We start from the raw sequence: 24,786 nt of genomic DNA on the forward strand, positions 1-24,786 counted from the left end.
ACACAGACACTGAGAGAAACAATTCATAAGTGGTTTTTAGACATAAAGCAAAGAAAGCCAGCCTACAAATCACAATCCCAGAGAACCTAGACATCAATGAGGGCCCTAAGAGAGACATATATGGATTTAATCTATACGGGAAGTAGAAAAAGACAAGATCTCCTGAGTAAATTGGGAGCATAGGGACCATGGGAAAGGGTTGAACGGGAGGGGAGAAGAAAGGAGGGAAGCAGAGAAAATTATATAGCTCAGTAAAATCAATCAATAAAGAGAAGAAACCCACTTTCATGTTTCTTCAGGAACTCCTGAACACTGTGGATATTATCCTTTAAAAAAAAATGAGCAATCACAAGTGTTTACCAATTTTCAATACATTCATTAATGTAATCAGTATAATAATGCCTAAAGTAAATGCAATTTTATATGGATATTTATATTTTATTCTATTTTTATATGCAGAACAAGCTCTGAAATTTCCAACCTAATATTAAAATTTATTACTTCATGTCCATTCAGTTGTAAAACAACCATATTGTTCTAGATGGCCTTAGTCTTTAACACATGAATACATGCACCTACTCTCTAGATCCTCCATGAGATATGATCTATCTATGAAAGTCATGGAATATAATTTTTCATTCACTCCAAATACTTAGAGAATTACAGGGCCTGGCATAGGATTAACACCTCTGGCGGAGGTGATGCTTAAAAATTAAAGTGCCATATTTTATCGTGCGGTTGTCTTCATAGCTGCTGAAACTGCAGAGACGCTCTCATTACTTCGTCTCAAAAACATTGTAAATTTTCTTAATGCCAGCATCTTGCCATGAATACCAATGTGCTATTTGATACTTTACACACTGATTTGTTTCCTTTCTGACAATAAAAGGCCAATGAACTAGAAATTGTTCTGTGTATTATAACCCTCATCTGAATATCCTTTATTTAGAAAACAATCTGTGTTCTATGTTTTTATAAGCACAAATTGGTGAATTAACTGTCTTTCTACATTTATGAAAGAAGGTTACAAAACCAAATCATTGATCAGTGAGTGCTGATTTACTTTGTTAGCAAGAATAATATTCAGTGGATAGTTTGTGTCCAATGATATTACCTTAGTTCAGAATTTGAAACTAAATTCAGAACGTTTACCTGATAATTATATAAAAGTTAAAGATTCCAGGTAAATTCATCTAATTATGTGTTGAAAGCCAACCATTTTTTATCTTTGGGTTAATTCTCCAATTCACTTAAGGCTTTTAGGTAACTCAACTTAGTCTTCCCATATCTATGACACAGTTTTCTTAGTCCAAGTACTGCCAACATATTTCAAAAAGTTTCTTATCTACATTGAATATATAAATCTTTGAAGTTAGATGATAAGGCATATGTGAAGTTCAAAAACAGAATGGCTTTTCCTTGTCGGAGATAGGGTTGTGGGATTGTGGTGGAGTAATGAGGGAAACTAGGTTAGAAGTGTGTCTGTAGAAGCCTTGGCCTTCTGTAGAGCAAAGGCTACTGACCCATTCATAGCTATCTGAAGGACAATTACTATAGCTACACAGAGGATAGCGGTAGCAGTGTACTTCACTTGAAATGTTTGCCAAGAATAAGGATAAAAAGTATCCTTGTGGTAAAATGTGCCTACAAGGTGATAACATGGTGCACACATCCATTGTTCTCTAAGGACCAGCTTCATGGCAGAAATCAGCTGATGGAGTATCAGTGCTAAGGAGTGAGGGAGTATCAAGACAAATCTAGTGCTAAGGAATGGTGGAAAACTAGGAAATATAGCAAAGAGTCCAGGAGAGGGGGAGCCCCTCAATGGAAACAGAAAGCAAGTGCCAAGTCTCCAATGTGTCCTTTAAGGATCTTACTGCTGCATTTGCCAATGCTGCAGAAGGTAAGGGCACTCATTAAGTCCTGGAATACTATTAAGTGCATCAAGTTTCACCTATAGTGTCTCTTCTCCACATTCAAATCAAAGTAGCCCAGTCTTTGGAGACTTGAGGAACGATGATGTGGAGGATGCTGTCTGACCTTTTCTGCTTCCAGAGGGAAAAGCTTCTGAAGGCCTCAGCTGCAGAAGGAAAAGCTATGAATTAAAAAGCTACCACTGTTCAAAGACTGCTTTTCAGTAAATAAAGGTAATCAAAATTTTCAGGGTTACTTAAAAATAACCAGAAATGTCATGGAGTTATGCTTCATCTAGTTGCTGAATAGCTAACGAACTGTTCAAGATGAGTTCAGATCTCTTATGGGAAACAAACCAATGTTATGTCATCTAGAAATATTGATAATTACCATGTGACCCCCTCCTCTGAGGAAAGGTATTCATCAGGATATATCATAGTTGAAATCTGCTATCTGAAGTTACTTTGTTACAAAGTAGGGTTGATTTTTTTTTTAGCAAGTTTGAAATCTGCTATCTAAAGTTACTTTGTTACAATGTAGAGTTGCTTTGCTTAGCAAGTAAAATAGAGATTAAATTCATATTTTGGAACAGTAAATAATGCTTTCTTTTAGTTTAAGTATGTCCCAAACATTGATTAGTAAATGCCTTTACTAAAGAAATTCAAATGTAAATGTAAAAATCAAATTTACCCAATGTAATTTGAATGTCAAACTTCTTATAGTGTCTAGACAAAGGGAAAAAACAGATTCCTAGGAGACATTCTTATAAATGATTGTGAGGGGGAAGCATTACACTGGGCTGTTAGGAGACAACCCTATAAAAACAATAAAGGGAAAAGAGCAATACATGAAAAGTAATGAAAGAAGATGCTACATTTATAAGATGCAAGAAGAAACTTTCAGCACTTGGGAAGTAGAGTCAAGAGGATCCTCCTAGGCTGCTTGGTAAACCTGAGATCATCCTTAACTTCCCAGACCTTGTCTCAGATAGAACAAGAAAAAGAGGAGGATGTGACATTCTTGACAACTTACAATTTCTTTGAAATGAGAAAGGAGAACAAACAACATCACTAAGATGGTAAGACAATATCACTTGACATTTTCTGAAAAGTTTGGTTTGTCTACAGAAGTCATAGAATGGCATCCCTCCATGGGCATATGTGGGACCCATCACTGTTCTGCTTCTTACTAATTTTAAGGGCGTTCTTAATCATTTTGTCATTTTTGTGAATTTCGTAGGAAAAAGTTCCTCTTGTGATCTACCCTAAATTGGTGTTTGTTTTTCTTTATGGTCTTCTATAAACAATGAGCCTCAAGATTTTTGAGCTCAATTAAATTTTTGCTCCTATATACATCTTTGATCTAATTTTCGTCAGACTTTATAAAATCTCAGGCACACTGCTAGGCTTCTAATAAGTAAGTAAAAAAATACCAGAAAACAAGTTTACACTCAAAAATGAAATTTAATGTTTAAATCGTATGTTAGTTCGATTTACATTTGGGCATACATTTCCTTATCAGTGCACCTGTGAATTTGTGAATTAACACTGAGGAAACAGCCATCCAAGCATACCAACAACTGAATATGTATAAACCAGAATGTTTGTAAATATGTAGATTGAGGTAGTAAACATCTTTAACAGCAGAAAGAAATCTGGTACTGATTATGCATGAGGTGGAAGGCAAGCATCAAGTCTCTTAGTAAACATCTTAAGGTTCTTGATAATTTCACTGATGTAACTAAAGATTGAACTATGATCTAATAGATCAGTCAGAGGCTTTGAACACAGAAAAGGAGGCTTACATGTAGAATATGGATACACACACAGTCAGATTTCTGATATATTGCAAACTGGCCCAAATACTGCTGATGCTTCTCAGGCTCGGGATTAACAGTATTACATATGTGAACTCTTGAAACATTTATCAAACACATTGTCCTTTTCTTCCTATTGTAAATTAAAATTGTATGGAATCATCAGATTTAGTGCATTTTTAGGATATTTTCACTGACAATAGTTGAGCATATTTTTGTTTGTTTAGAGGTAACAATGATGTAGATAATTCAAAATTGAAAGGGTTTTGTTTTTTGTTCGTAATTCTTTGGTAATTTTTTTCAAGAATAATGGCTAACAGTCTGGAGATATTCAAGCTCATTTCCCCTTCTATGTGATGCCTAATTCCATCTTCACCATTCATACGGAGTAGATTCCTACTGCCAGCCCAACTGGTCCTTTTCACTCGGTACACAAACCACAGTTTGTCACCTTGCTGTTCAGTACACCTGTTTGCTCAAGGAAATACCAGCGAACTGATTTCTTTAATTTGAAACTATTTTATTAGGACAGGAGAATTCAATGATGAAGATAAAAATAAAAACAGTGCTTTCTTGTTCACAATAAGAGTACATTGTACATTTCGCCTGAGAAGACGACACTGAGGTATATTTGCCCCAACTTACTTAGAAAAATCACCTCAGGAGCCTTAGGAAAGAGGAAAAAAAGATAAACCCTTCCACTTTCTCTTCCACAGAGTTCCCTGAGCCCTTTACAAGCATGTTCCAAAAGACATCTCTAACTAACTAGTAGGACTGTCTGAATCCTGTAATATCTGTTCACATTCTGTAATCTAAAGGGACAAGAACATTTTGAACACAATATCATAAATATTCTTTGATGTTTGTCAAATATATCAGGACTTTTTCTATGCATTAGTATACTTATATCTTTGAAGCCTTAATGGTACAATGGATATTGGAAGACTTTTTAAATTCCTTCTGTGGTCAAGGAAAGTGATTCTTTTACATATATCATACCTTATTTTATCTTGAATTATGTACACTATTTGTTTACACAGTCAAGTACTGTCCTGAGTGAAGAGGGTATAAGCAAATACATATAATTCAAAGACAACACACTAGTAAATATGTGAGGACCATTCTAAGGATAAAGGATTTGTGATTCTTTCCAAGTTTACCTAAAGTTACCTTTTACATTAACAATGATACCCTTGAAATTTTTTAAACATGCAATACAATTTTCTTTTAATCTTAATGTACAAGTGACTCATTATTTAATGTTATGTACTACAGCAGCTCTGTTCACTGTGTCTGAGCCAAGTTCAATAAGGGCAAGTGACTTTGTAGTTTGATCATGAAATGCTCCCCACAGGCTCGATTCTTTGAACACTTGGCTTCTAGTTGATGTCACTGTTTGGGAATATTGTGGAACATGTAGGATATGGAGGCTTGATGGGAAAGGTGGATCACTGGGGATAGACCTTGAAACTTGCAGTCCATCCCACATCCAGTCTACTCTATCTCCTGAGTACAGATTCAGTGTGCCCAGTCATGCTCCTTCCTTCTCCTACCATTTGTCATGCAACAAAACTTTTCTTGGGGAGACAAAACACACAAACCTACTTATCCAGATAGGCACCCCATAAACAAATCAAAGTACACAAAACACAAAATCCCAACTTGGTGAATTAAAGAGTTTTATTGGGATTGCTTACAGGAGCAGAAATGACCCGAAGACAGCTGTACTACCAAGGCCCACCCAGCATGTGTGAAGGCTCACAACACTTGGAACCTAGAGCAGCCCTGTTCACACTGCACAGCCTGCAGGCAGCTCCACAGGTTGAAAAATGTTCTTCCAGGTGCCTCAGTTGACCTTATCCTCTTTAGGCAGCTATGATGGTTTCTGCTTCTCCCTGAAAGCTGGCCTGGTTTCAGTCTTCTTTGCAACTCAGCTTCTGTATCTTACCATGACATAGAAGAGACTTGTGCATCTGGTCAGTTTCAGGAATTCCATGAAGCTATTTTGAGTTGTTTACCTTCCTGCAGAAACTGTCACATAGCACCTTGTGCTCTCCTTGCAGGTTGCTGTATCTTTACCCCACCCTTGATGTGTTCAGTCCCTTGGAAACTGCAAGATAAAGTAAAACCTTTCTCCCTTAAGTTAATTTCCTCTGTGCTTTCACACAGCAATAGAAAAAAGTAATTTAAGTAGTATTTAACCCAGAAAATCAGTTTACATAAGGCAAATCTCAGTTCATGAAATATTCACGAAAAGGAAGCAAATGGACCTTCTTATTTTGAACCCTTCAAATTCAGCTCTAGTAAGCATCACAAAATTAACTGACTTCTTTTCCTTTGCTAGAATAAAAGCCCCTATGTGTGTGTGTGTGTGTATGTGAGTGTGTGTGTGTGTAAAAGTCTGTATGTGTTTAGGTACACAGGTATATGGATGTGTTTGTGTTTATCATTTACCTTCTTATTCTATTACATATCTTTATTAAAATTAAGCATAGTCTCTCAGCAAACTTCAGATGTCATGGTAGTGCAGGAGCATAGACAGAGACAAAGTTTAATCTAGAAACCTGGCTGAAAGAGTGGGAAAATAAGTTTTAGAAGGATTTATTTCTTTGAATACAGAGATGTTCATGAGGACAAAAATAGAGGAAAAACATATCCAGAGCCAAGAGGGTTTAACTAAATACATTGAATTCAAGGACAGTGCTCTAGTCATTGTCATTCTGACGGTAAAATCACTGCCTCTTTTAGAGTCTTTGTGAGATCTCACCCAATCAATAAGTGAAGCATCTGAACAGAAAAAGAAAGAAACATCTAAATGATCTAAGATACAAGACATGCTAGGAACTAGGAAAAACATCAAGAATTCTACTGTAATTGAGTTTATTACTCTCAACATAAGACACAACAATGAATAAAAAATGTAAATGCTAATTTTGAACAAAACTGAAATTTCAGAGATAATTCGCCTATGTTTCTGATTGCTAGACAAACTAGAACTGCTTTGAAAGTCATTTAAATTAATCAAGAATGCTTGCTAACTCAACTACCTACAATATATCAATGTTGTTCAAGGATATCCTCTAACACATCACTCTGCAAAGGTTTCCTAGAAGATTCACACAAGAATAATCGGGGCTCAGTTCATTTTCTCAAAAAACAACCTGTTTAACCCTACACAGGTCACATGCCCATTTGGGGATCTATCATTGTACAACCACTGTCCCATTATCTCACACAGGGTTGTTTCCTGTCAGAATGAACTACCGGCAAAATTAATATTTTCAGCCGCATTCTTCAATTTGTTTGACCTCATCATCTGGGTTTGTTTTAATCTTTGCATCTATTTCAGCTTAAGATAAAACTTCTCAAAAGTGGGGGCTTTTGTAAGAGGTAACTTCTCATTCATTCCCAGCCACCCACACCCAAAACATAACACAAAAACTGTATTAATTATAACACTGCTTGGCTTATTAGCTCAGGTTTCTTATTAACTATCTCATATATGTTGAATTAACCCATTTCTATTAATCCGTGTATTGACACGAGGCTTCTGGTTTACTGGTAAGGTTCTCTGGAGTCTGACTTCTTCAGCAACTATATGGCATCTCCCTGACTCTGCCTACTCTGTCTCTCTATCTCTTCCAGATTGGCAATACTCTGTCCTGCTATAGGACAAAGTAGATTCTTTATTAACCAATGGTAACAAAACACATTCACAGTATACAGAATGCAATCCCACATCACCTCCCTTTTTCTGTCTAAATAAAAAGGAAGGTTTTAACTTTAACATAGTAAAATCACATATAGCAAAACAGGTATCAAGCAAGAATTATAGTTACAATATTTAGTCCATTTACATTTGACATATTAACAAAAATACTCTATCATCTATCCTATCTTAGGAAGTCTAAGGTTTTATATCTAATTTATCTTTTATCATAACTAAGGGAATTATAACTATCTGTCTTCAGCTCTTGAAGGGCCCCAGAAAGATATATTAACTAAGTAAACATGAAGTGCATTATAAGCAACTTCCAAAACTCTAGATTTGACAGAAACATTGCATTTTCTGGACAGTTGCGCAAAGTTCTTCTGTAATGTTGGGGTATCCATCTTCAGCCTATAGGCCCATAGTATCCAGCAGACCTTCCAGTGAAGCAGTAAAATTTGAAGATCTGTTTTGCTTTGCAATGACAAAGTTCATCTGTTGCTTTCTTCCATTTCCTATAGAATGCCTAGCAGTCCCTTCTGTGAATCAGGAACCATGAAGGAACATTCCATCTTTTGTAAAGTTCAACAGTCACTTTTCTGAGTGTCTTGTATGTCCAGTCCATACAGCATACCATCAACAGGACAGAAAAGGTCAGTTTTATGCCCAAATGACTAGCCGCGTCACATTAAAGGTAAATTCCACAATGAGTTTCTTCAATGCAAATCAATCTCTCTGAAGTAATGGGTACTGCCAGAAGCAGAAATGTCTCACTGTCGAGAAAATATGAAGTTCTTATAATCCTTTTAAATGCCATTTCCTGTAGGCCTTTGAAGAGTTGAAGATTATCTAGCTAACTGAAATATATCTCTACATATTTAGAAAACCTAACTAACGTGACTAAGAGTTTGATTATTATAAGTGACTATTAGCCTATATTTCTTAATTATACATTTTATTTTTAAATGAGCTGCACAAACAATACTTAAATAAGAATGTATATATATACATATATATAGTGTAAAAATGAACATTAAATTTGTATCAATAGACCAAGATCTCTACCAATGCAAAGTATTCATTTCTATATTATATCCTCCTTTAAATAAAAACAAACATTTATAAACAATTATTTTGGGAATTTGGGCATAGTTTTCTCCAACCTGCTTCCTGATGATTATTGGGCAAATTATTTTTAGGGTTCATGGAGACTTTCAAGTGGTCTTCTTCCATCAAACCACATTAGTCTAGAGGGAATACACAGGTTCCTATCCTCTGTGGAAACAAAAGCAGAATCTCTTTTCCAAAGTAACATATTCTTAACATATTCTTAGAAACAAATTTTGAAGTCAAGACACTTTTAAAATATATATGCTGGTTATCTTAGCAGCCCCCAGAGTGAAATATCTTTCTGTAGTTATAAAATTCAAAGAAAACACAGAAATACAAATAATCCAGCTTCTCTGTGTATATTCCATTTTTACATGGCTTATTATATTTTTACTCCTTTAATCTATGACTGTCTGTACTCTGTCTCTTTGAAGGATTTGTTTTATTTTTTAAAACATTTACTTTTTCTTTTATAACTATTTATATTCTTTTTCTCTCTGTCCCAAGCCTATATACATTTTTTGAACATACTCTGTCTCACTTAGAAGTCTTTTATGTCTGAATCTCTCCTATTGCATAACTGCAATCCTTTTCTGACAAGGAGCATTTTTAAATGGTAAGTAGTGTAGGCATAGCAGCTCTGGGTGCTGATTCCACTTCTCTTAGCCTTTCAGCATGGTGGTAATACCTTTTCTATCACCACCACCAGGTACCACCAGGTAGGAGCTGAGCACACTACCTCCAGTCTGGTAAGCAGTTGGTCCATGCTGCCACTAGGTAACTTGCCAAAAAACCCCATTCAAGAGCTCAGCCTCTTGAAAGAGGCAGAGATGTTTGTGCAACTATCATGAACCAGGAAGCCTTAAAGAAGTCACGCAGGTTTTGTTGCTACCTCTAAGTCAGAAAGCCTTCTCTTAAAGGAATCGTGCCTCTGCTTGCCTCTAGCAAACAGAGCAAATCTGAAAAAAAAATTATGGCTGTCAGAAAGAATGTTTAACTCTGTTCCTTTGTGTGTAGAATTTCTTTTTAAACTCTTAGGTTTTATGTGGATATAGTTGTCCCACATTGGCACCATTTTGTAACGAGAGACTGCTCATTCATTCCCAGCTTCCCTGACCCGAAAAATCAATCAGAAACTGTATTAATTACAACATCTCTTAGACTATTAGCTCATGCTTCTTATCTGTCAGCTCTTTTATCTTGAATTAACCCATTTCTATTAATCTGTGCATCATCATGAGACTCTTGGGTTACTGGTAATGTTCTCTGATGTCTGTCTCCTTTGGCAACTACATGGCATATTTCCGACTCTGCTATTCTATCTCTCTATATATCCCTTCCAGCCTGTCTATATTTTACCCTGCCATAGGTCAAAGCAGCTTCTTTATTAACCAATCGTAACCAAACATATTCGCAACATACAGAGGTGAGTCCCACGCCAGGACCTGGGGCATCCCATAAACAGATTTTATATGGCCCATTGTCATAGCAAGTGATTAAGGAGTAGAAAGGTTCCTTTATGTGATACCTACAGCAGTAGCTACAGCTTATTAGGTTTCTATGACAATTTGTAATGTGCACACATACTCTGAGTTCTGTGTAAGTACAAGCTCTGAGACTATGTCAGATTCCTCTGTAATAAGACAAAGGATAAAAATGTAAAGGAGACTGCTATTATTAGAGATGACCTTGAATCTGCTGAGGAAAAACAGTCATAAAGCACTAGCCAAATTTAGTGTTTTATTGTAATTAAAAACAAAGAACAGAGTTTGTCACTAGTCACAGTAACACTGAGGACCTGTATCATGGTGGTTGAGCATCATTACTTTGTAAGAATTTGGGGTCACCCTTGAATGATGGGACATAAGTATAGGATGAATGATGATTCAGATAGCACAGGTTGAGGGCCTGTGAAATAGAATGGACAGCTAGATCAACTGATAGGGCATCCTGTTATTTGCAAACAACTAGTCATTAAATCTTTGATTGCAAGAAATAGCTTAAGAAAAGTATAAATCTTATTTAAAGAATTTAATAGCCTCTTCCTCTCCTCAAATAACCTAAAGTCTGACACACCAAAAATACTTGCTGAATAAGTGTATGATGCTTAGAATCATGTCATATAAAAGGAATACTCATTGCAGTAACATCTACAACGGATTCACTAAAAACGATGTACTTTACATGCATTATGTATCAACTCCTAGTAATCAAATATATATAGCTAAAATAATTTTAACAAATTTGTTTGGCTTGCTACATTTCAAAATGTATGTTTCTTATAAACAAAAAGTACTCTATATAACATGAAAATATAAAATAGGAAAGCTATCATTGTAATATCAGAATCCATAAGAAAATTATGAAATTTAGTTTTTTTCATGATGATTTGATAATTACAATAATATAAACCATGGTGCTGTGGATTATCATAGATATAATTTGCATACTATAATAGTTGCTTGACTCCTTTCTATGTAACAAAAGCAACTTAAGGAAGGAAGGAATTGTCTTTGTTTCCAATCCCAGTTCCAGTCCATCATGTTAGAGCAATATGGCGGCAGGGACAGGGAACGCTGTCACATTGCACCAACAGTCAGAAAGCAACAGTAAATATTGTGCCCATCCAGCTTTCCTTTTTGTTCAGTTTGAGATCCCAACCCTCTGAACGGCTTCACTCACATTTAAAGAGGATATCCCTGTCCCAACTAACCTGTTCTAGGCAATATCTTACCAATAGATCAAGAGATTTATATCCAGAGTGATTCCAAATCTCATCAAGCTGGCAATCAGGATTAACCATCATCTCAAATAGTAACTGCTTTGAGACAAGTTCTAATTTTCCATGTCTCTTTAATAACATCTATTCTGAGGGTATGTCGTACTGTTTCGTCATTTTGCATGTAAGGAAACTGCCACAGGAATGAGTCGGGTCATGGATCCTCCACCTCCTAGCCAGCAAGTGAGAGAGTCAGAATTCAAATCATGACAGTTCGCACCCAAAGCCCGTTTCACACCACCAGGTTATCTACTGCTATCACTTGGACAAGCAAAGTGTCATTCATAATTCACACCTCTTCCCCCTTTAATGTTTAGTAATCACAATAAACCCTGTATTTTTACACAAAGACAGTTTCTTTAATGTTGCTATAAACTCCATGAATGCTGTCTCTATATAGACAGGCACATACTCTATTTTTTAGCTGCTTCAGCAAAAAGCTCAGTGCAGTCTGTGCTCACCAGAGCTCCTGAGAGATAAGCGCGGGCAGAGCCACAGCGCAGCTTAATAGTCACTGAAGGTCACATCCTGAGAGGTGCAGCGGGGGCAGAGGAAGTCGAAGAATGTTTAAGACAATTTGTTTTCTGTTTGTGAGATTACAAAAATTACCACCGACTGTGAAGTATGACTCATATTTGAACATTCTAAACTATTTTTTCTATCTCAAAAAGAAATCCACTTAACAGGACTGAATTAAAGCCCCAAACAGTTTAAAACATGGTCTACTTTTCTCACTCCAACCCATTTGCTGTCTGATGTTAGACTTGAGGATGGTAGGTTTTTTTTTAAAAAAAAAAAAAAAGAGAATACAAATTTGGGGCAAAAATAAGTGTTCTGTAAGGAAATGGTTTGTGTTTCTTATGGCAAACAAGAGCATGTCATGTGACTGGGCCTTTTGGCAGGAGGTGGATGGCAAACAGAAATGCCTTGTGTAGTTGCTCTGTTTTGCCTCTGTCGTCTGTCTGGACCACAGAGGGAGAAACATTTGATCAATATCTTTCCTCACTGTAAAACTCACACTCTATCTTCTATTTTTGATTGATGGCTGAAGAGAACAGTTTCATTCTGGCCCTTTCAATGGAAAATAGATAGGTTATCAGAATACAAGGCAAAGGGGAACCAAAATCTATTTCTAATTATAACTGATACAGTGGGTGACTTTCTCCTCATTTCTCTTAACACCTTCTGGGTGTCTAATTATTTACCATGTTCCTTTACATCACTCCGCAAGCTGCATGTTCTCGATATGCAAAGTTGAAATATTTTGTACTTGGCAATTCCTTCTTCAACTCTCATTTTAGTGGAACAAATGAGAGAAATATGAATAAATGCAAATACCTAATCATGTTTATGACGGTCCCAATTTTGGCTTCTCGTCTCGCATCTGTGTAAGAGAATTGATTGCACTACGGTTTTCACATTGGCTTCATCCCTCTCGTAGGATGTATGCTGCATCAGGTCAGAAACAGTACATTTCAAATTCTGCTTCATTCAAACGATCAACAGCACATTTTGCATATTGCAAGCACAACATAGAAAAATACAAAGCAGTATCAAAAATGGATTTAAATAACAATCCATAAAATTGTGCTTTAAAAAATACTCTAAAACTTCCTGGCATGAGCCTCCAGCTCTCTTGTGGAATGTACTGTTTGCTTTCTGTGATTTCTAACTTTGACAGAAATTTCACTCCCTATTTTAAATGTTTCAGATGCAGAATGATTTTACTACTATGAAAATTTACCTGAAATCATAAAATATAATCATCTTTTCTAAACATAAAAAGACTAACCAACATTTGGAAACAGCAAAACTTTAAGAGAAAATAATCAGGAGAACACAACATGATCACTAAGTCAAATAAAATCACACTTAAATCCATATAGCTGCTTGCACACTAATCAACTTTGAGAGTATCAATTAAACTTTCCAATTCTGCTTCAAACCAAAAAACGTAACTATATTTTACTTTTATTGAATCATTCTGAAAGTTAATTAAACAACAATGGTAAATAGTATAGGGCTTGCATATAATGGGTTTTAATCATGGTGATTATTATAATTGAATGTAATTTTGAACAGTTTTAAAGATTACAACATGAAACTTGCAGGTGGGATTGGGAATAATATATATATATATATATATATATATATATATATATATATATATTTTAAACTCTCCTTTGGCATGCTAAATTTAGACAATCTGTTGCACTGCTGAAAAGTCAAGAGTATTTTATGTTATTTATACCATTTTAACATAGTTAAACTTTGTAAATAACTTAAACTTTAAGGAAACAGAAACTATTTTTTTATTTTTTATTTATTTATTAAAATTTCCACCTCCTCCCCTCCTCCCAATACCCTCCCACTTCTCCCACTCCCTCTTCCCCTCCCTCTCCAGTCCTAAGAGCAGTCAGGATTCCTGTCCTGTGGGAAGTCCACTACTTTTTGAAACAAGAATAGTATACTTGATTTTTATAATTATTGATATTTTATAGGTCATTCCATACAATTTTACAAATAGAAGCAAAGTAATAAACTCTCTTTGTCTAAGATACTCTACTATCTCTAACGCTGCATGCAATAATGAATACTACTTTTAACATGACTCCAACTCCCAGGTTTATTCCCTATGCTTTCTCATGTAATACAGTTGAAATAAATGAAGACTCTTTTATCTTAATGTGAATGGTAAAATAGTAAAATATTAAGAAATTGACACATTTTCCATCATATAGCTCATATTAGATGGTGAGTAATCCCTAAAGAACTTCCTTTAGGACAAACACTGATACTCCACACAGACACATGCACACATATGCACACACAAACAAAAGCAATGCTAGCAGAAGAGTGATTGTGGTGAAAACTGCTACAGCATTTTAATTCTCAACATATATTGTTTATTCTTCTGTTGTTATTAAATAATAAAATGCTTTATTACCAATAACATTCTTGACTGCTGGAAATATGCTGTTAAAAATATCATAAAATTTAGAGTCAAAATTTAATGAAATATCTTTATTTAACATTTTAGCTAACATACAAAATTGGGTTTTATTGTGATATTCATACATAAAAACTTTGTTCTTTCTTTTCTGACCCACTTCTCTCCTGTTGCCCATTCCCTTTGCTGGTTCCATTCATTCCCCTAATATTGCCTTCGTCTACTTTCAAACACACACACATGCGTATACACACACATAGTAATAAAATAATATATTATAATAATATAATAAAATTATAGTAACTACTTTCAATCTTTTTTTCCTTTTTTTAAGTTTATTAAAATATAAAAGTTTCCATTTTTGCCCCCCCTCCCAACACCCTCCCACTCCCCCCACTCCCTCTCCTCTTCCCTCTCCATCCCTAAGAGCAGTCTGGGTTTCCTGCCCTGTGGGTAGTTCAAGTTCCTCCCCGCTCCCTCCAGGTCCAGGAAGGTGAGTATCCAAACAGACTGGATCCCAAAAATCCAGAATGTGCAGAGGAAACAAGTCCCAGAGTCATTGTCAATGGCTTTTTAGAAAGACTTCAGGTCAGCCACATTCAGGGAATCCCGCCTCCTCCAGAGAATCTGGTTGGATCAAGCGCTCCTTCAGTCTCAGTCAACTGGCCTTGGTGAACTCTCATTATATCAGTCCCCTTGTATCAGTGGATGATCGCTCCCCTGATTTCCTTTTTCATGTTCTTCCTCCTTCGGACCTTGGGGGACTCAGTCCGGTGCTCCAATGTGGGTCTCCGTCTGCATCGCCATCCATCGCCGGATAAAGGTTCCCTCTGATCTTGCCCTCCCTGCTCACGTTCTTCTTCCTTCTGCTTCTCGCTTGGACCTAGGGAGTTAAGTCCAGTGTTCCAACGTGGGTCCCCGTCTCTATCTCCATCCATTGCCAGATGAAGGATCTATGGTGATAAGCAAAATATTCATCAGTATGGTTATGGGCCAAGGCCAGTTCAGGCACCCTCTCCTCTGTCCAGAGAACAATCTGGGGATCTCTCCTTGGACCTGGGATCCCATTTACAGTCAAGTCTCTAGTAAACCCTAAACTGACTTCCATAGTTGAGATATATTCCTCCCTGAACCCATATCTATCCTTCCTCCCTCCCCCCATCCAACTCCCCCGAGCATTTCCCATTCCTCCCCTGCTCCCTTCTCTCTAACCCTCTCCCCTTCCAACTACCCTCCCACCCCCCCCCCCATGCACCCGTGGTTACCTGGAACTCTTGTCTATTTCCAATCTCCAGGAGGAAAACTACCTGCATTTTCTTCAGGTTCACCTTCTTATTTAGCTTCTCTAGGATCACGAATAATAGGCTCAAAGACCTTTAATTATGGCTAGAATCCACTTATGAGTGAATACATACCTTATTCCTCTTTTTGGGTCTGACTTACCTGACTCAGTAAAGCGCTTTCTTTTTTTTTATTTTTCTTTTTATTTATTTATTTTTTTATTTAATTTTTACTGGGAACCCCTCCAACATCAAGTCCCTTGCAAACCCTAGAATGGCTCTCTTAGTTGCAATATAAACTTCCCTGCTCCCATAACCATCCTTTCTCCCTCCCCCCCTTCCATCCCCCCAAGCCATCCCCAATTCTCGCCCTCTCCCCTCTCCCTAACCATCTTCCCTTACTTCCACTCCCCCCACCCCCCATGCACCCGAGTTTGCTTGGCAATCTTGCCTAGTTGTATTATCCAGGAGGATAACTATATAAATTTTCTTCAGGTTCACCTTCTTATCTAGCTTCTCTAGGATCACAAATTATAGACTCAAAGACCTTTAACTATGGCTAGAATCCACTTATGAGTGAGTACATACCATATTCCTCTTTTGAGGTCTGGGTTACCTCACTCAGTAAAGCATTTTCTATTTCCATCCATTTGCATGCAAAATTCAAGATGTCATTGTTCTTTACCGCTGAGTAAAACTCTAATGTATATATGTTCCACACCTTCTTTAACCATTCTTCTATTGAGGGGCACCTAGGTTGTTTCCAAGTTCTGGCTATTACAAATAGTGCAGCTATGAACATAGTTGAACAAATACTTTTGTAGTATAATAGGGCAACTCTTGGGTATATTCCCAAGAGTGGAATTGCTGGGTACTGAGGGAGGTTGACTCCCAGTTTCCTGAGAAACCGCCACACTGATTTCCACATTGGCTGCACAAGTTTGCATTCCCACCAACACGCCACACTGATTTCCACAGTGGCTGCACAAGTTTGCATTCCCACCAACACGCCACACTGATTTCCACAGTGGCTGCACAAGTTTGCATTCCCACCAACAATGGATGAGAGTTCCCCTCTCTCCACATCCTCACCAGCATAGGTTATCATTGGTGTTTTTGACTTTAGCTATTCTGACAGGTGTAAGATGGTATCTCAAAGTGGTTTTGATTTGCATTTCCCTGATCGCTAAGGAGATTGAGCATGACCTTAAGTGTCTTCTGGCCATTCGAAGTTCATCTGTTGTGAATTCTCTGTTCAGATCAGTACCCCATTTTTTAATTGGGTTAATTAGAGTTTTAGTGTCTAGTTTCTTGAGTTCTTTGTATATTTTGGAGATCAGACCTTTGTCTGATGAGGGGTTGGTGAAGATCTTCTCCCAGTCAGAAGGCAGCCTTTTTGTCTTACTGACAGTGTCCTTTGCTTTACAGAAGCTTCTCAGTTTCAGTAGGTCCCATTTATTCATTGTTTCTCTTATTGTCTGTGCTAATGGGGTCCTACTTAGGAAGAGGCCTCCTGTGCCTATATCTTGTAGACTACTTCCCACTTTCTCTTCTATCAGGTTCAAAGTGGACAGATTGATGTTGATGTCTTTAATCCATTTGGACTTGAGTTTGTGCATGGTGATAGATATGGATCTACTTTCATTCTTCTACAGGTTGACATCCAGTTATGCCAGCACCATTTGTTAAAGATGCTTTCCTTCTTCCATTGTATACCTTTAGCTCCCTTGTCGAAAATTAGGTGTTCATAGGTTTGTGGGTTAGTATCCGGGTCTTCTATTCGATTCCATAGGTCGACTTCTCTGTTTTTATGCCAATACCAAGCTGTTTTCAATACTGGAGCTCTGTAATAGAGTTTGAAGTCAGGGATGGTAATGCCTCCAGAAGTTCCTTTATTGTATAAGATTGTTTTGGCTATCCTGGGTTTTTTGTTTTGCCATATAAACTTGATTATTGTTCTCTCAAGGTCTGTGAAGAAGTTTGATGGGATTTTGATGGGGATTGCATTGAATCTATAGATTGCTTTTGGTAGAATTGCCATTTTTACTATGTTGATTCTCCCAATCCAAGAGCAGGGGAGGTCTTTCATTTTCTGGTATCCTCCTCAATTTCTTTCTTCAAAGGCCTAAAGTTCTTGTCAAATAGGTCTTTCACTTCCTTGGTTAGAGTAACCCCAAGATATTTTATGCTATTTGTGGCTATCATGAAAGGTGATGTTTCTCTGATTTCCCTCTCCGCTTCTTTATCCTTTGTGTATAGGAGGGCCACTGATTTTTTGGAGTTGATCTTGTATCCTGCCACGTTACTAAAGGTGTTTATCAGCTGTAGGAGTTCTTTGGTAGAGTTTTTGGGGTCTCTTATGTACACTATCATATCGTCAGCAAATAACGAAAGCTTAACTTCATCCTTTCCAATTCGAATCCCCTTGATCTCCTTATGTTGTCTTATTGCTATTGCTAGAACTTCAAGCACTATATTGAAGAGGTATGGAGAGAGTGGACAGCCTTGTCGTGTTCCTGATTTTAGTGAAAAGGCTTTGAGTTTCTCTCCATTCAATTTGATGTTAGCTGTCGGCTTGCTGTATATTGCTTTTATTATATTTAGGTATGATCCTTGTATCCCCAGTCTCTCCAACACCTTTATCATAAATGGGTGTTGAATTTTGTCAAATGCTTTTTCAGCATCCAATGAAATGATCATATGGTTTTTTTCTTTCAGTTTATTTATATGATGGATTACATTGATAGATTTGCGTATGTTGAACCAGCCCTGCATCTCTGGGATGAAGCCTACTTGATCATAATGGATAATTTTTCTAATGTGTTCTTGGATTTGGTTTGCCAGTATTTTATTGAGAATTTTCACATCGATGTTCATGAGTGAGATTGGCCTGTAATTCTCTTTCTTGGTTGTGTCTTTGTGTGGTTTTGGTATTAGGGTGACTGTAGCTTCATAAAAGGAGTTTGGCAGTGACTCTTCTGTTTCTATATTGTGGAATACATTAAGGAGTATAGGTATTAGCTCTTCCTGGAAGTTCTTGTAGAATTCTGCATTGAAACCATCTGATCCTGGGCTTTTTTTGGCAGGGAGATTTCTGATAACAGCTTCTAATCCTTCACGACTAACAGGTCTATTTAGATTGTTCACCTGGTCTTGGTTCAACTTTGGTATATGGTACTTATCTAAAAAAAATGTCCATTTCTTTTACATTTTCCAACTTTGTGGCATATAAACTTTCGTAGTAAGATCTAATGATTCTCTGAATTTCCTCTGTGTCTGTGGTTATGTCCCCTCTTCATTTCTGATCCTATTAATTTGCAAGTTCTCTCTCTGCCGTTTGATTAGTTTGGATAGGGGTTTGTCAATCTTGTTGATTTTCTCCAAGAACCAGCTTTTTGTTTCATTGATTCTTTGTATTGTTTTCTGTGTTCATATTTTTTGATTTCAGCCCTCAGTATGATTATTTCCAGTCTTCTACTCCTCCTGGGTAAATCAGCTTCTTTTTTTCTAGAGCTTTCAAGTGTGCTGTTAAGTCTCCAATGTGTGCTTTCTCCGCTTTCTTTAATTGGGCAATTAGTGCTATGAACTTTCCTCTTAGCACTGCTTTCATAGTGTCCCATAGGTTTGAATACGTTGTGTCTTTGTTTCCATTAAATTCAAGGAAGACTTTAATTTCTTTCTTTATTTCTTCCTTGACCCAGGGGTGATTTAGTAGTTGACTGTTCATCTTCCATGAGTTTGTTGGCTTCCTGGGGGTACCATTGTTGTTGAATTCTAATTTTAATCCATGGTGATCTGACAAGACACAGGTAGTTACTAATATTTTTTTGTATCTGTGGAAGTTTACTTTGTTACCAAGTATGTGGTCAATTTTCGAGAAGGTTCCATGAGCTGCAGAGAAGAAAGTATATTCTTTCCTATTTGGGTGGAGTGTTCTATAGATGTCAGTTAAGTCCGTTTGATTCAGTACCTCCAATAAATCTCTTATTTCTCTGTTAGGTTTCTGTCTGATTGACCTGTCCATTGGTGAGAGAGGAGTGTTGAAGTCTCCTACTATTAGTGTGTGTAGTTTGATGACTGCCTTGAGTTCTAGAAGAGTTTCTTTTACATATGTGGGTGCCTTTATATTAGGGGCATAGATATTCAAGATTGAGACTTCTTCCTGATGAATTGTTCCTGTTATGAGTATGAAATGTCCATCTCCATCTCTTCTGATTGATTTTAGTTTGAAGTCGATTTTGTTAGATATTAGAATGGCCACACCCGCTTGTTTCTTAGATCCATTTGCTTGGAAAACCTTTTCCCAACCCTTTACTCTGAGTAGGTGTCTGTCTTTGTGGTTGAGGTGTGTTTCTTGTAAACAGCAGAATGTTGGATCCTGTTTTCGTATCCAATCTCTAAGTCTTTGCCTCTTTATAGGTGAGTTGAGTCCATTGATATTAAGTGATATTAATGACCAGTGATTGATGACTCCGGTCATTTTTTTGAGTAGTAGAGTGTGTGTGTTTTCCTTCTTACAGTTGTGCTTGTGAAGGGTTGCTAGATGTCTGAGTTATTGTAGGCAGTGTTGGGAATGTTGGATTCCTTGGGTTGTGATTTTCCTTCTAATATTCTCTGTAAGGCTGGATTAGTAGCTACGTATTGTTTAAATTTGTTTTTATCCTGGAATATTTTGTTTTCTCCGTTGATAGTCAACAGTAGCTTGGCTGTGTATAGTAGTCTGGGTTTGCATCCATGGTCTCTTAGTTTCTGCAGTACCTCTATCCAGGACCTTCTGGCTTTCATGGTTTCCATAGAGAAGTCTGGTGTAAGTCTGATAGGTTTACCTTTATAAGTTACTTGACCTTTTTCCTTTGCAGCTCTCAATATCCTTTCTTTAGTCTGAATGCTTTGTGTTTTGATTATTATATGGCGAGGGGATGTTTTTTTCTGATCCAGTCTATTCGATGTTCTGTATGCTTCTTGGACCTTCATAGGGATATCATTGTTTAGGATGGAAAAGTTTTCTTCTATAATTTTGTTGAGTATATTTTCTGGACCTTTGATCTGCAATTCTTCTCCTTCTTCTACTCCTATTATTCTTAGATTTGGTTTTTTTATTGTGTCCCACAGTTCCTGAATGTTTTGTGATGAGAATTTGTTGGATTTGCTGTTTTCTTTGGTCAGAGTGCTTAATTTCTCTATGGTGTCCTCAGAGTCTGAGATTCTTTCTTCTATCTCTTGTATTCTGTTGGTTATGCTTGTTTCTGAATCTCTGTTCGTTTACCTAGATTTTCCATAGCCAGCCGTCCCTCAGTTTGTGATTTCTTCATTGACTCCATTTCAGTTTTCAAATCTTGAACTGTTTCTATATCCTGTTTGATTGTTTTTTCTTGGTTTCCCAGAATTTTATTTACGGATTTACTCATTTCTTCAATCTTTTTGGTATATTTCTCTTCCATTTCTTTACTCATTTTCCTCAATCTTTTTGTTATACTTATCTTCCATTTCTTTACGGCATATTTTCACCTCTTGTTTAAGATCCTCTATTATTTTCATAAAGATCCACTTTGAGTCGATTTCTTCTATTTCTTCTGGAGTAGGGTGTTCAATTCTTCTAGTTTCGAGCTCCCTGGATTCTGGAGATGTCATGTTGCCTTTCAGGTTGTTGGAGGAATTTTTGCATTGGCGCCTGCCCATCTCCTCCACTCTGGATGAAACTCCTCAGCACTTTCTGGATAGAACTCCTCAACACTCTCTGGGTAGGACTTCTCAGCACTCTCTGGATAGAGCTCCTCAGCACTCTCTGGGAAGAGCTCCTCAGCAGTGCAACAGGGCTAACTGGTCTTCCCAGAACCCAGAAGACAAAGGGCCAGCAGCAGTGGGGGGAGGGAGGGATCCCGTGGAACACCGAAGACCCTGCTGCAGAAGCTGAGGGGGGAGGGGCTGTGCTCTCTTCCCGGACAGGCAAACCACCCAGGCGAGCACCCACTCACCTCTCTGGGAAGAGCTCCTCAGCCGGAATAATATATTTTTAAAAAGTCAGTGCATAATCAATATATTGACATGATACTGATACTGGTAACACAAATATTAATAATGATTAGTAATAACTATTAGAAATAACAATTAATATGTAATATAATGTAGAATGGAAAGACACAGGGCATCCACCAGTGGTGAAGGTATGTGAACAGTTCTGACATTGAGAAATACATGGTTATTTATTTAGGGGTAGAATCACAAATCAGAATCCTCTGCTTGAATGGAGACCAGAAACAGAATCCTGCAGCTGGAAAAGAGGCCGGACGCATGCTTTACATCAGCATATATAGTATAACAGGCCAGACCCCAGTGGGCGGGTAACCACTGGCTGTAAGACTTCCTACAGCCTAGCTACACCAATGAAACTCCCAGCTTCCATGTACCAGTCTTCTAAACTATCCATCTCTGCCAGCACTTGTCGCCTTTGTAAAAAAATATGCAAACAGCATGCAATGCTTATAAAATGTGGGTTTTTTGAAACTTTAATTTGATTTTTCAGATGGTTAGATATTGGAAACATTTTTTTATACATAAATCATACATTCATACTTTGAATATTCTCTTTGAAGAATTGTCTCCTATAACTCTTAGCTTGTTTTAATTTGGATTAAGAGTGAGATTCTTGGTTTTTTTTGTTTTGTTTTGGTTTTTTCTCTCTGGATTTTTATGAGCTGTTCCCAGATTTGGGAAGTTTATTTAGAATCAGTGATATGATTTGAAAGCATTTTTACTCTGGTTTCCTTGGCTGCACAGACTTCTCTTTGATAGAGTTCCACTTGGTTATATTTTCATTGGCTACACCTTCTTTGGTGACATATCCATAAAAGTCATTGTGAATACCAATTCCTCCTGTTCTCTTCTAGAAGCTTTAGAATTGGTGATCTTACATTTAAATCTTTAATTAATTTTGAGTTGATTTTCTGCATTGTAAGGTAAGGGTCCAGTCTTTGATATGGAAATTAACTCAAACTACATTTTGTGTGGATTTTTTTGAGGTATGCATGTTACTCTCAAAACTTACCATTTTGAAAGACATACTTTGAAAGATTTGTGAGCACTGACCATGTTTTCCCAGAGAAATAAAGCACTCAGCAATGTTTGGGGGCTTTGTTTGCTCAGGGTTATTCTTCATAGACCTACGAGGGAAAAAAAGCAAAACATATCATCTAGTAAATTGAAAAGTATTTTCCACAAACTGGTAGGTAAATGTTCTGCTTTGAAGGGTGAGCCAAGAATGTTCAAACAATTAAAACTGATTGTGCTTTTGCTTAACTAGAGCTAAGATTCTATTTTCTTTATCCTGCTCATGATCAAGAGTTTATTGTCATATTTTGTAGTAGTTGGCACCATTCCAGCCAATTTAGGTGGCTTATATTAATGACTTATTGTCAAAATATTTCCTTTCAATCCAAGGCAAGGAAGCAACGCACTCCATTTCCAGACACCTTTCTCCCTCCATGCCTCATTCACTTCTCTCTTCTCTAAAGGTTTAAGCAGAAGGAATTGAATGCAATGAGCTCTTGAGAACTGGCTTTCATTGTGTAACTTATTTTCTTGGACATGAATACAAACCTCTTAGCATCCAAAACAGTGCAGTACATGGAGAGCGGGTTGATATGAAAGGACTGAGGCACAGTGTAGAGCTGTGTTTTTTCTAGTGACAGGCTGCTTCTGAAGATACTTGTTTCCAAGATGCAGCCTTCTATGCAGGAAGTTATTATCAGCCCTGAATTCAATTTTCTGTAAGTCAGAATACAAGGGCAATCTGATATTCTCATAATTATCTGACTTAAAAACTGACAAACTTTAATTTGAAAAGATGTTTTTTCATTGAAAGCAATGGGAAAGTTCAAAAGAAGTAATATAACATAAACAGAATTTTGACATATATTCTATAACTGTGGTACTGTTGTCACACATTACATTAAAAGGAGCACCAAGATTCAGGAAGAAACTAATGGCATGAGTCTGTAACCTGAGGGCCTGCTTTGTTGGGGTTTCTGTCCTGCCTAGTTCCCACAGCCGGTAAGCCTCAAAGAAAATCACACAGAGGTCTCCATAAGTTATAAACACATTGACCCAATAGCTCAGGCTTTGTATTAGCATTTATAACTTATATTAAACCATTATTTCTATCTATGTTAGCCACATGGCTCGGTACCTTTCTCAGCAGGGCAGGTCAAATCTTGCTTCTTCCGTGGTCTGGGCAGGACTGGGAGGAGAGGGCTTCCTCCTTCCTAGAATTCTCCTGTTCTCACTGTCCCACCTCTACTTCCTGTCTGGTTGACCCACCTATACTTCCTGCCTGGCCAATCAGCGTTTATTTAAAACATGATTGACAAAATACAGACAATTTTTCCACACCACTTTCTCCTCCTTTTTTTAAAACAAAGGAAAATATCCATTATCCATTTTTTGGGAATGTGGGCATAGTAATCCAGGCTACTTCCTGCTGGTTGGGAGCGCTGATAATCTTATGGGGACCTAAAGAAAATTTTGAATTATGATCAAGTTCTGACTGGAGTATCCTTTGAGTCTTGATCACCTCAGGCAGCAGTCTTGAAACTGTTCTGGATATAGAACTCAGACATCTGGGCCATCTGTTCCTCAGATTTCTCAGGTAGTCTTCCTTGAGCAAATCTGATTTTTCTTAACTCAGAATGAATCCACAGTCTCTCATTTACTGTGGAAACAAAAGAAAAATCTCTTCTCCAAAGTAACAAACCTTTTGACTTCAATTTTGAAGCCAGGGTATTTTCAAAATACCTATCTTGGATACATTCAGCAGCTATATTTAATAGCTCTTGCTCCTTCCTCAGCATTCAAACAATTCAAAGAAAGCATAATGACATACAGTATACAGATTCTCTGTGTGTTTTCCATCTTTATGCAGCTTTATTTTAAACTCTATTTCTTTTATTTTTAATTTTTGGCTTTTTGAGACAGAGTTTCTGTGTATCTCTGTCCTGGAACTCACTCTGTAGACCAGGCTGTCATTGAACTCACAGAGATCCACCTGTCTCTGCCTTTCCAATGCTGGGATTAAAGGTGTGTGCTACCACACCTTGAACTCACAGACGTCAGTCTATCTCTGTCTCCCAAATGCTGGGATTAAAACTATGTACCACCACACCCAACTACTCTCTTTCTCTCTTTTTTATTTTAAGGACTTTAACCTTTTTTTTCCAAGCTTGCATATATTTT

This window comes from Myodes glareolus, chromosome 1, assembly GCF_982192425.1.
Source record: "Myodes glareolus chromosome 1, mMyoGla1.1, whole genome shotgun sequence".
Taxonomy (NCBI): domain Eukaryota; kingdom Metazoa; phylum Chordata; class Mammalia; order Rodentia; family Cricetidae; genus Myodes; species Myodes glareolus.